Genomic DNA, 14,340 nt, shown 5'->3' on the forward strand with positions numbered 1-14,340 from the left:
CCTACTTCTTCTTCTTTCTCATCATTTTCATCCTCTTCCTCTGGAGGCTCTGTCTCTACTTCTGTAGAGGCTCTGTAGAGAAGAACAGGTCCTCCGTCTCTGTGTCTACTTTTGCTTATGCCTCTGTCTCTGGCTCTTTTGAACCAGTCCGTCCTTACTTTTGCTTCGAAAACCAAGGTCTTCCCAACAGCAGAGGGTATGAGGTCACATAAGAATTTGGTTTGACCACCAAATATGTGAGCCAATAGTTTCTTCCTGCTGGAAGGGTTGTTTTTATATATGGGAGGATGCCCAACAGTTTGATTCTGCTTTGGTCTGCCAATCTGATAAGCCACTGTGTAGGTTACATTCCTTGCAAGCCTAGATCCTTCATTGTCACATCCGTCATTATGTTTACTGATGAGCCTCCATCAATCAATGCATCTAAAATAAAGCACCCTTCAATCCATATACCAATCTCTGGGGTTTCAGGATCCAGGAAGGTGTTAGCCACATCTACTTCCTTCATGGGTTCTGAGGCTCTATTGGACTTTGTTGTTGTTGAGAGAGAAATCCTTAGGCCACTTCTTCTTGTCAAGATGCTTTTAAATCTTTTTCGGCAACTGGGAGATAGCATCACCAACTGTCAGAAGGTTAAGTTTGGTTTAAAGGTGTCTAGGTCTTTGACCAAATCATACTCTTTGATAGGATCCACAGGCTTTTCCAATCGATTGGAAAGTAGGGCCATGCCCACTTTTATCTTCCATTTTTCTTCTAGGAGTGGCAACATCTGTGCTTCTTCTTCATGAGGAGTACTTCTATATCCTCTATTTGCTAGACCTCTGGTCTTGTCTTTGCAACTATCTCTGTAGCTCTCTGTGGCTCTGTACTACATTGTTCTAGATTGTATTGTTCTGCTTATCCTGAGGAAGGTTGAACTTCACAGTCCTGGCAAAAGGAACATTCTCTTTTGGAACTATGGGTTCTCCTTTCTTTGCTCGTGTTATTGCTGTCACTTCCGATTCTACCAAATTGGAAGTAGGTTCTTGGGTCTTCTGTTGGGTATCAGAAGTAGATTTCATAAGGGCTTCTTCTTTGCATCGACTGCATAAGGGCTTGTAATCCACAACTCTTCTAGGGTTTGGACACTTTGGTGAGTTATGATCCTTTTCTCCACATGTGTAACATTCCACCTCTGATCTCTGACCACCGCCAGTAGACTATCGTCCTTTGTAACTTTGAGAGGGAAACCTCCTTGTGTTGAGATATCGAGCTCCACTCGTGATATCCCAGGGTGACCGTTGTGCATTTATGTCACCGACGTGTCAGTTGCAGATGCGGTTGGTACACCGCCCATGAATAATAGCTACATGACAGCTATCCTTATCTACTCTAGTTCGTGGCTCAGTTAGTATGCCACCTTAGTTAGTTGAGTTTGGTTTGAGACCCATATATAGGGTTCTTCTATTTCCTTGTACTAGAGTTCTTGTGGCTTACACAACTAAGAAGAGGAAAACTGTTTTCAGCCTCCACCTGTGTGTGTATTCTCCCATTGTGCAAGCAAGAAAGCTACAAGTGAAACTCCTTCCTTCTCTCCCACAATCTTGACATGGTATCAGAGCCTTGTTCGTGGTAAGGAGCTCAAGAAAGCAAGCCAAGCTCGCGGTGTTCTGGTAAGAGGAGCAGTGTTGCTTTCATTTTCTGTTTTGGGAGCAGATCTCTGCAGGTAGCACAACTGGAAATTGCAAGAGTGCATTGTCTCAGGTTGAGACACCCTTCGCGGTAAAGCAACAGGGCAGTATATGCTGCAGGAGAGGGCTTTAGCCTGTGGCGACCCTGTTTTTTTGATTTGAGGCCATTTCGGGGCCTGTTTTGGAGGCGGAAGTTTTCTACACGCACTCAGGAAAAGGCCTAGTTTTATGCTGTGCAGCCCTGTTCTACAGGTCGGTGAAAAGTTACTGTAGAAATTGCATCGTATGCCTATGCATAGAGACATTGGGAGTTACAGAATCATCCTTGTTGCTTGTTGATGCAAAATCGTCACTAGGAAGTGACTGTGTGGTTAAATACCACTTTCGTCAGCTTTGCAGATTTGCCCTTGTGAGGCTGAAGCTGTGTTCTCTGCAGTGACATAATTTTTTGCAGTATTCTGTAATGGCGTCTGATTCTCTTTCACAGATTGTAACTGAAAAGCTTGACAAGAACAACTACCAAGCATGGAAGTTTAGAATGATGAATTTCCTTATGGGAAAAGGATATTGGGAATTTGTTGCAGGAAATGAAGAAGAACCAGTTTTCCTGATGTTCCCAATCAACAGCAAATGCAAGCATTCAAAGCATGGCATGAGAGAGCCAGGAAAGTTATGTACTGGCTATCTATCGGTATTTCAGACTCTATGATTGTGCATATTCAGGATACAAGTACGCCAAAGGAGGCATGGGATACTTTGTCAAAAATGTATAGTACAAATACGCAAGCCAGGAAAATGCAGCTCAAGCAAGAGTTGCATAATGTGCAAAGAGAAAGTATGAGCATCAATGACTACCACATGAAGGTGAAGAAGATTGCAGATGCGCTTGCTTCCATTGGGTCGCCAGTGGAAGATGATGATTTAGTTTCTGTGACCTTGAATGGTCTAGAAAAGAATTATGCACAGTTTCGGACATCCATTTTAGTTCGTGAAAGATTTCCTGATTTTGAGGAGTTGATTGCTCTTCTAATTTCTGAGGAGCAGAGAAATGGTGGTGCATCTTCTTCAGGAGGAACTTCAAAAGAAGCTGTCTTCTACTCAAATGCTGGAAGAGGTAGAGGCAGAGGTAGATTTGGAGGCCGTGGTAGAAATCAGAATATGCAGCAAACTCAAGAAAACCAGTCCTATGGGGGAGGATGTGGTAACTCTAGAGGCAGGGGGAGCCAAAGAGGTCGTGGTGGATGGCAAAGAGGCCAAAATGCAAACAGCAATGTTGAATGCTACTACTGTGGTAAAATGGGTCATATGGCTAAAGACTGCTATAAAAAGCAGAATGATATCATGAATGGGAAATTGCAACAATGGAATTATGCATCTTCTAGTAGACAGGGTGATGAGAGAAATGAGCATTTGTTTATGGTGCAGCACATGAACAATTCTGTGACAAGTGCAGAAGAAAGCAACGATGTGTGGTATGTTGACTCAGGTGCATCAAACCACATGACAGGTCATGCAGAATGGATGGAGGATGCAAGGAAAATGGAAAAACCAAGATTTATAGAGACTGGTGATGATACTGCACATCCTATTGTGCAGATTGGAAAAATTCATTTGTCTATGCAGGATGGGAAAAAGAAATACATGTCCGATGTATTTCATGTCCTGAATATCTCCAAGAATCTGGTTTCTGTTGGTCAAATGGTTGAGTAGGGCTTGCAGGTCAGATTTAATCCTCATGGATGCTTTGTTGAGGATATGAAAAATAAAGGTCGCTTGATAGCAAAAGGAAAGAAGAAGGGCAGAATGTTTACGTTGGATGCAGACATGTCTCAATTGAGTGCAGCAATGTTTGCACATGGGACCGGTGTAGTTGCAGATATTGATATCTGGCATAAACGCATTGGTCATGTTAATGTACATCAACTTAAATCAATGCAGGCCCAAAATATTGTTGCAGGATTGCCAAAATTTAAGGTTGCAGAAATGCATAAGATATGTGAAGCCTGTCAATTTGGAAAACAGGTAAGGAAACCATTTCCTAGACATTTTCAAGAGAGTAAGAAGCCATTGGAATTAATCCACTCTGATGTGTGGACTACTAAAGCTGCATCTCTTGGAGGCTGTCATTATTTTGTCACTTTTATTGATGACTATAGCAGAAAAGTTTGGGTGTATTTTATGAACAAGAAAAGTGAAGTTTTTGGGCATTTCAAAACTCTTAAAGCTATGGTTGAAAAAGAAACAGGCCTACAAATAAAATGCCTAAGGTCAGATGGAGGGGGAGAGTACCTCTCAAATGAGTTTGCAAGGTTCCTGCAGGAGCATGGCATAAAGCAACAATATTCATGCAGTCATACCCCACAACAAAATGGAATTGCAGAAAGGAAAAACAGGCATATTGGAGAGGTATCTCGTGCCATGCTCAATGAAAAAGACCTGCCAAATTTTTATTGGGCTGAAGCAGTTGCTACAACAGTCTACATAATGAACAGGACTCCCACTGCAGCAATACATGGGATGACTCCAGAGGAGAGGTATACTGGTAGGAAACCAGATATTTCTCATTTGAAGATTTTTGGCTGCATTGCCTATGTTCATGTGCCAGATGAGTTGAGATCCAAGTTGGATCCAAAAGCTGAGAAGTGCATCTTTATTGGTTACTCTCTACAGAGTAGAAAGGGTATAGATGCTATAACCCTTCTACTCGTAAGTTTACAGTGAGCAGAGATGTTGTTTTTGATGAGATGAGTAGCTGGTATAAACCAGTAAATGTGATTGATGATGTAGATGCACAAAATGGTAATGCTGCACAGAATTCACAGCAGCAGTCACAAAATATTAGTGGACTTGGAACGTCTTCTAGCAGTGGTTCACATTCTTCGCCATGGACAGGCAGATTGAGATCATGAGAATCTTCTCAAAGCAATGCAGATAGTGGTATTCAGGTATCACGAAAAGGAAAAGAGAAGGTAGATCAGCCCATGTTTGATGTGAATGCAGGTCACTCTTATGTGGATGGTGAATCCAGTGGCTCAGAACAGAGCATTGATGATGAGTTGGTATTCCTTCTATTGTTACACTTGGAGTAAGGAAGACCAGGGATGTTTTGAGGGCACCTTGGAGTGAACCTACTTTGCGCAGGTCTACCAGAGCTAGGTATCCTGTGGATAGGCTAAAATATGATGGATTTACAGCCATTCACTATGCATATATGGTCAAAGTGATACAGGAACCAAAACCCACTTCTTTTGAGCAAGCCATGGGAAAAGAAAAATGGGAGAAAGCCATGGATGAAGAAATGGATGCCTTGGAAGCAAATGCTACATGGGAATTGGTACCTTTGCCTAAAGGTAAGAATGCAATTGGCTGTAAGTGGGTTTATAAGGTGAAGCACAATGCAGATGGTTCTGTGAACAGATACAAGGCAAGATTAGTAGTCAAGGGGTATGCACAAACATATGGCATTGACTATGAAGAAACATTCAGTCCGGTTGCAAGGATGGCAACCGTAAGAGCAGTCATTGCTATGGCTGCATCAAAGGAATGGTCTTTACATTAGATGGATGTAAAGAATGCCTTCTTGCATAGTGATTTGCAAGAAGAGGTCTATATGGAGCAGCCACCAAGTTATGTGCATGCTGTTCATCCTGAGTTTGTTTGCAGGTTGAAGAAAGCATTGTATGGCTTGAAGCAAGCACCTAGAGCATGGTCTGACAAGATAGGTCAATATCTTATCACTATTGGCTTTCAGATTTCCAAGGTAGACTTCTCACTTTATGTGAGAAAAACAAAGAAAGATATTATGCTACTTGTCATTTATGTTGATGATTTGATTATGACAGGTGACAGTGATGAAGATATCCTTCATGTGAAAATGCTATTGAAGCAGAAGTTTGAGATGAAGGATTTGGGAGAGCTGCGTTATTTCTTGGGCATTGAGGTGATTAGATCACCAAGTGGGATACAGCTCTTGCAGAGGCAGTATGGATTGGACATGTTGTCCAAATATGGGATGATAGGCTGTAAGCCTATTTCAATTCCTTTGGAGCAGAATGTGAAGTTGAGCGCAGATGCAGGTGAGCTTCTCGAAGACCCTACTATGTACAGACACATAGTAGGAAGTTTGATTTATATGACTATTATTAGGCCAAATTTAAGCTATGCTGTTGGATTGGTAAGTCAGTTTATGCAGGCTCCAAGGAAACCGCATTTGGATGCGGCTAGACGCATACTCAGGTATGTGAAGTCCACATTGCAGTATGAACTACTTTATGAGACTGGGGTTCAGATACAGTTGCATGGATACACTGATGCTGATTGGGCTGGTAGTATTTGTGATAGACGATCTACCAGTGGATATGTGTTCTCTTTTGGGAGTGCTGCAGTCACTTGGAGCAGCAAGAAACAGCCTACAGTTGCCTTGTCGAGCACAGAGGCTCAGTACAGGGGTGCAGCAATGGCTGCATGTGAGGTAGCTTGGTTGCATAAGCTACTTTATGATATGCATCAGCCTATAAATGGGCCAGTTGTCATTTATTGTGACAACATGAGTACTATACACTTGGCAAATAACCCAGTCTATCATGCTAGAACAAAGCACATTGAGGTGCATTATCACTATGTGCGGGAGAGGGTTTTACTAGGTCTTATTGATCTAATTTATGTCAGCACAGAGGATCAGGTAGCTGACATATTTATGAAGGCATTGGGCACAGAGAAGCTGCGCAAGTTCAGAGACCTGCTTGGTGTGCAGGAATTGGGATTGAGCTTGAGGGGGAGTGTTGAGATATCGAGCTCCACTCGTGATATCCCAGGGTGACCGTTATACATTTATGTCACCGACGTGTTAGTTGCAGATGCGGTTGGTACACCGCCCATGAATAATAGCTACATGACAGCTATCCTTATCTACTCTAGTTCCTGGCTCAGTTAGTATGCCACCTTAGTTAGTTGAGTTTGGTTTGAGACCCATATATAGGGTTCTTCTATTTCCTTGTACTAGAGTTCTTGTGTCTTACACAACTAAGAAGAGGAAAACTATTTTCAGCCTTCACCTGTATGTGTATTCCCCCATTGTGCAAGCAAGAAAGCTACAAGTGAAACTCCTTCCTTCTCTCCCACAATCTTGACACCTTGGACCAAAATTAGGACCAAACTCCCTAGGCTTTGGTCCAATGTCCTTCATTGTCATTTTGGATTCCAGCAAGTTGAATCTTGCATCTTCATCTTTCTTTCTTTGTTCGTGCATCTCTTTTAGAGAGAAAATATCTTTTGTATGGTTCTTCCTCAAACAATATGAACAGAAGGCTCCAGGAATGGTTGTTTCTTGGGTACATTCAATGGCTAAATGTCCCGCTTGATGGCACTTTCCGCACCATGTATTAGAATGTATCACATCTCTCCCTCCCACAGGAGTGAATATATTGGTAGTATTCACCTTCAGCATCTGTAATCACATTCATAAGCTCTTTCTTAATACTTGCCACTGAATTTGACAGGTAATCCTTTAGATTTTTACCTCCTTGAGTACTTGTAGTAGGGTTTTGGAAAGCCTCTCTAATTACTGTATACATGGGTTGGGTTGATCCAGAGGGCCCTCTTTTCTGATTTTGATTCAGAGCTCCTATTGAGACTAGGGGTTGTTGATTCCAGTGGGTAGGATTTCACTGTTGTTGAGCTGCCATTGGAGGAACTATTTGAGACCACTACTATTGCGGTTGAGCCATCATTTGAGGCATTGTCATCTGTGGCCATTGTGGATTAGGTGATGCATTGTAAAGCGGCACTATTTGCATCTGGGGGTAGGGGTAGGGAACTGTCCCTAGGACTGTATTTGGTGGGTATACCATTCATGGCATGGGAGGAGGTAAGACTCCTCTTCCTGAGGTCATTGACAACCTTGCTTCAACTTCATCATACAGTCTTACACCTTCCATTGCAGCTTGCAGATTGACTGGTCTTCTCAATTTCACGAACTTGTGAACTTTTGGTTATAGGCCTATGAGGAACACTCCTTTCTAAATGCCTTCATCCAAATGATGATTGGTCCATCTCTTTAGGATGGATTCCATTCGCAAGACATAAGCTTCTACTCTTTCTCCAGAGGACTGACTCAGGTTCATGAACTCTTCTCGCATCCGCTCTTCAAAACCTTCACGCCTGAATTTAATGAGAAAGGCCAACTTTATGTCATCCCATATGTGACAAAATTTTATGTTGCTTGTTCTCATACCATTGAAATGCCATGCCCTTGAAAGTGGCAAGGAATATTGCTAACCAGTGCTCGAGGGTTCTGGCATTGTTAGCCACACGTGCTACCATAAACTCTGCTACATGAAGATCAGGGTCTTCATTGTACTCTCCCTTAAAAATTGGCAATGGGACTACATTTGCTGGTCTGTCATCAATATTTATAAGATGAATCTAGCTAGGAAGGGACCTTGAGTTGCCATGGGGACTTCTGTAAAGAGTGTTTTTATGGCGTCAAACGAGGCTTCTGCTGCAAGCTCATTCTCGGCCTTGATTCTTGGCTTCTCTCTTCTCACGTACCTCTGTACTCATTCTAGTGCTTGCCTCTTAATTGCGTCATTCATTAGAGGGTTTGCTAAAACCAGTTGGTCTGTACTCAATAGAATAGAATCAAAGGGGCTTTAGTCTCTAGAGGACTCCCTGGCCAACATCTCTTCTACTTAGTTCTTCTCTGTCTCTGAATTTAACTTTCAAACCACTACAAAGAGGGAGGTATTCTGTTTCAAAGGTATCAAAACTCATTCTTCTGAGGATCGTTGTTGTGTCATCATCATAATAATGCCAACTTTTGACGGGTTCAATAGTGTATATTGTGAAGAATACTCTATCCACCAACTTCTAATGGGTTGCCAGTTGGACAAACAGAAGATTGTTAGAACACCAAGCATCCCACGTATCCTGCTATTGAGCATCCATGAACAAATTCCAACTCTTTTCTTTCTTGTTTTTGTGAATCTCCACTGACCATGACTCCTGAAGCTTCTTCAGGATATCCCACTTGATGATGTCAAGAAACTTCTCAATGAATGCCAAATCTTCCATAGATGGTCATTCTCTATGTTTCTGCACTTCAGTTTGTTCCCAAACAATTTGCCACCAAGATGCATGTCTCTGTTGCTTGAAAGAGGAAATAGTCCGCCACATAGAGGTTGCATCATGATGGTAATGTGTTTCCTCCATTATGGGATGAACTTCTTGTAGATAGTGGCTTTGGCAATAAGAATCTCCAACTCTTCAGTGGAAGAAGGAAGTTTGCAAACATCCATTGAATTCTTATCTTCTTGGCAATGCCATTTCCTTCATTTTCAGCCTCTTCTGATGCTTGTTGATGGCAAGTTTCCCCAGCTGTGCACCAAAAACATGGAGCCCCAAGAGGAATACCAAGGAAAAGGGGTTTCTACTCTGCAAGAAAATCTATTTTCTAACATCAACAAGCTTTTGTTTCATTCTTTAGAGAACCACAACAAGGAAAAGAACAAATCTTCATGCAACATCATAGTAGATATCTCCCACAGATTTAATAGAATCAACCATAATCTTCAATATCTTCACAGAATCCATCAACACAAACAAGAACACAAAAGAATACACCACTTTTTAATGGAAAGAAATCACATATGATTCATCTTCATTGTATTCATAGTTTTCTCTTTCAATCTCTCATAAATAGATACATTGTTTTGTATAGAATTGGCTATCTCTAACTCTCTCTTTCTCTCTCAATCAATAGTACATCATCTCCTCACTACAATACTCAATAATCACTCATAATAATCCTTCTTAGGTCGTGGATGCCCCTTCCAAGAGGTGTGGGAGGTATGAAAGGTCACCATAGCCACTACAGTGTCTCTTCATAGCTCATCACTATCACTTCACTTCAGTCTTCTCTTTAGCCTTTAACAGCTACTTCTTCCATTTTTTTTAGCTCTTTTGAACTTAGATTTATCCTTTCCAAAAGTTAGAAAATTTTTCCAAAGTACACCCTCATATTACAGAACACTTACAAAAGATCTATAGAATAGGAACAAAGCAAGAACAAAAGCTCTACAGAAGGTCTACAAAGGTTCAACGGCAACTAATAAACAGCAAACATTCAGCTCAACTAAAACCAAATAAACCACCCATCATAAATCACTCAATAAGCTATCATACAACCTCAAAATTCATCGTTCAAAATCCCAATGTCACTTACTTAAACAAACAAAGCAAAATAAAATAAAAAAATAGAAGCTCAATAGGCTCAAACAGGATCATACACAAGCTATCAGAACATCATCAAAACCTATCACATCAATATATCTTCATAAAAAAATATCATAAGCTATCAAAATCAATCCAAACCTATCCAAATCATTCCAAATAATTCTAAAATCAATCAAAAATCATACCGAATCAATCATTTAGTCCACCAAAAACAACAAAAATCAGTCAAAATTTCAATCTTTTTCCACTCTCAACACTTTAGTAATCACATGAGTATCAAAATCCTCAATTTCCCTATAGAAAGGTTGAAATATTTTGGATTTATTGCAATCCCTCTGAAATATTAAAAGGATCCTAAATTACCTCCCTAGGTCTGTAGACAACTTTGGTAACATTGCTAGTACATCCCCACCCTATTGCAACCTGTTCATCATTATACTACGTTTTAGACCAAAATTAGTTACCATTTCACAAAAAACTTCCTTTGGTTTGATATAATCAGATCCGTTGTTATCAAATCTAACATGAATGAACCTTCTACTTCTTTTCTTCAATCTATGAAACTCGAAAAGTTTGTTGGTTCTTTTAGAAATCTTACATTTTCAAAATTCTCAGAGTATTCCAATGCCTTGGTAGCCCCTATATTGTCTTGGTTTCTTGTTGGATAATGATCCTCTGCTTGATGATCCTGAGGAAAATATTGTTGTTTCCAATATCTTCTTTTTTCAGCCTTAACATCAACTCCATAATGTTTGTTGCTAGAATATTGATTAATTTAGGAAGAAGGGATGTGGTTGGTGGTGCATAATACAAGTTCTTGACTGCTTCTAGTATAAAGTCGACACCCATTTGATGAAAGCAAAAACTTGGGTAGGTCCAAATGAGAAGGGTAAGAATTAAGGAAGATTTTGGAATACATACTAGAGTGAACGGTCCACCCATATAATGGATTATGAACATGGCATGCTTGATGATCCACATTGGCATTTGATAAAAGGCCTAAATGTATTCCAACAATTCTTTAAGAACTTTTTCAGTTTGGCAATCTTATGTGAGTTCAATGTTTCTTTAGTACGTGCAATGAGATGTTGGCTTGTGCACTTGTTGGTATCAAGTTTAGATAACTAGACTAAGTGAAGATCAAATGGGAAATGTGATGATAATAACTATCTTGCTTGTATGGCATAGGATCTACACATGTCAATAGCTTCTTGTGTCAGGCTACAAATCAAGGCTAGAGACTAGATTATAAAGAGGCTACAATGGTTGATTACTTCAAAATCCCATAACTTTTATTCAAGTCTGATAGATTCCAATTCCAATTGTCTAAGGGGGAAAAGGGTACTGCCCCTGGGGGAACAATCGTGTTTGTATCATTTTTGCCTACCATTCCAATGAGAGACGAGGTATTTTTCTCTTCTTTTGGGTCAAGAAGATCAAGGTCTATAAGAAAGAAATCTTGAGATTCAATGCCATTAGAAGGAAGTGGGATTAATGGGAGTCCATTAACTTGATATAGCTTATGGACTATACATGGGAGTGATAAGACATAAAACTCTAGCTCATAGGCATCTTTGCAATTTATGTTGTGGAATGAAATCAATAATCTAGTAAGAAGCTCTACAATTGCATTGAGTTCCTTGCATACTTTGACTAATCAAGAAACCTAGTCATTTATAGATTCTACTTTAAGAGAAAATAAGGATTGCTATGCTAAGGCTCTTGTTTCAAAATCTAGAAGTTTCTTGTGGAAGTCTCGGCTTTGAAACATGTGAGCACTAACTATATTGCAATGGAGGGAGGCTCAAGTTAAGTGAGAGTAGTGTTATAGCCTAGCTTAACCAAAGACTAAAAATCATGTGTAGTATCTAAATATATATGTGTGTGGTGTGATGTATACAAAATTCTTAGATATATATGGTGGTAGCGTAGCTACCCAGGGATTACTAGGGTGTGTGTTTGATGAAAATTTCCCTTTCACATTATTGAACCATATATAAATAAGAAGTATACAAAAATTCAAAATAAGAATTCGCATTGAACTTTGTGTGTATGCTGCTGAATCTTAGATCATAAGTCTAAATTTATTGATATCAAAGTAAACTCAAGAAGTTCTCAAAAAAGGAAATAAGCATGTCTTCCAACAACAATGTTAGGGGCCCTTTGTCAGCTACAAGCAGTCACCATTGGTATCATAATGTTAAAAACTATATCTGCATCCATATAAAAGAAGAAGATTAGAACCTTGCCTTCCAATATGTTTTACATGTGTTATTATTTTTAACCACTTGTTATCGATGTCCAAGATAACAATGCTTAACTACTTCTAACTTACTAAGGATCTATGCCCTTTTTCTTAAAAGAATGGATTTTATACCATAGGTTTTAAACCTACTGAATTTTAATAATTTGAGTTGTTGGTTTGCCTTTTATGGGCTACCAACAATATCAATTTAATCATACATCAATATCAAAATCTCACAATTTAATGCTCATAGGTTATGTTTACTTATTTTAGCTAGCCATTGGGCACACCAATCTTGTCAATTTAGCTATGTGTGATTCACACAAGGACCTTTGGGCAATTCCCTATTTCTTTCTACCATCAAAGTCTAGCATTCTAAATAAACTAGAAACCCAATCATTATTTTTCTCCTATTTAGTAGCTCTAGTGTTAGTTCACACATGTTTCAATGTGCTAATATTACTATATATTACCTCATAATGTACACTCATGATCCTACAAATACCAACTAGAGATTTAATAGTCCTTTTCCAAGATGATAGAATGCTAAAAAAATACCCAAATTGACTTGCTTTAATATGTCCACAACAGATAAACATAGTTAATTCATACAAATCAGTGAGTTCTTCTATTTTCTTTCACCTTTTAATAGAGTATTAGTATAAGGGCATGAAGACATACTGACGGTCACTTCTGATAAAAATTGGTTGTGTTGTTATATCTGCAATGCAAAAATCATCCCAATAAGCATTGATATTGGCATCCTAACAGCAATGCTTTTTGCAATACAGATAGCAATGCCAATAGCGATAGAATTTTGGGAAAAAACAGGGCGGAAAACTTGAGCGCGGCATTTTAAGTGCAACAAAATGAAAACTAACAAAAGAGAGAGGGGGTAGAGAGCTTGAAGCTTTGTGAGATATATATATATATATATATATAATCACCGCCACCTTTTGCAAGGCAAGAGGAGAGGAGTGCGAAGGAGAAAAGGGATGGAAGTCATGAAAGCAAAGGGTTTCTTCTTTGAGACCTTGAGGTAGGTGCATTGTTTCTCCTCTTTTTTTGTGTATTTTCTTCTCTTTTCTTTCTGTTCTTATTTGTAAAGAGATGCATTGAGAGAGAGGGAGAGAGAGGGGGAGAGAGAAACAAATAGAGGGAGAAAAGAGAGAGGTAAAGGGAGGGAGTGAGAGAAATAAAGAGATGAAGGGACAGAGAGAGACAAAGAGAGGAAGGGAGGGAAACAAGGGGAGAGAGAGAGAGAGAGAGAGAGAGAGAGAGAGAGAGAGAGAGAGAGAGAGAGAGAGAGAGAGAGAGAGAGAGAGAGAGAGAGGGTAGAGAAACAAAGAGTTAGAGAGAGGGGGAAGAGAAAAATAGAGAGATGAAGGGATAGAGAGAAAGAAATAGAAACAAAGAGTTGGGGAGGGAGAAAAATAGAAATATAGAGGGGAGAGAGAAAATAAAGAAATGGAGGGATGGAGGAAAAGAAACAAAAACAAAGAAATAAAAACTTAAAAAGATAAAGAGAGGGAGGGGAAGAAACAACAAACTAGTTGGTTCTTGTCTTTCCACGTCTCTCTTGGCTCACTCTTGCATGCCGAATAGGAATCCATGTAACATTGTATCTATGTCCATGTTCAGTAGTTGTAGCATCAACTATCTATACTTGCTAACATACTCCTTCATATTTCCTTGTGTTTGCTTGAGATTTCTCCACTCATCTCCAACTTTTAATTTTTCCATCTTTGGAATGAAGTAATTAATCTTTGAGTTACTCTTGTGCTTCCTCCCATGACAAGATAGTATGCCCTCGGTCTTGTTCTAATAGGTACCAACTAGCAGCATCCTCCAAATAGATGGATGCCACTTCTCCCTTCCTATCTTCAGTGATTCTAGCATACTTCAAGTATCTATCTACCTTTGCAATCCATTTCTTCAGGATTAGCCCGTCTCTCCCTCCCTTGTACTTGGTGGGTTGAGGCATCTTGAACTTTCCATAGTCATCTTATGAATTTTCTTCATCCTTATTACTTTGCCCTTTGTCTTTCTTTTTGTACTTCTTCTTGTTTCCTACTTCAAGTTCCTTCTCCTTGTCCTTTTTGTATCTTCAACTCTCCTAGATGTTTCCTCCCTAGCTAACCTATCTAGCAATCTATCCACCTCCTCTTGTAGTTTGGGTCTCTTCTCTTCCAC

Source organism: Lygodium microphyllum, chromosome 14 (assembly GCF_053477565.2).
Source record: "Lygodium microphyllum isolate KBCC chromosome 14, Lygodium_microphyllum_v1.1.10, whole genome shotgun sequence".
Classification (NCBI taxonomy): domain Eukaryota; kingdom Viridiplantae; phylum Streptophyta; class Polypodiopsida; order Schizaeales; family Lygodiaceae; genus Lygodium; species Lygodium microphyllum.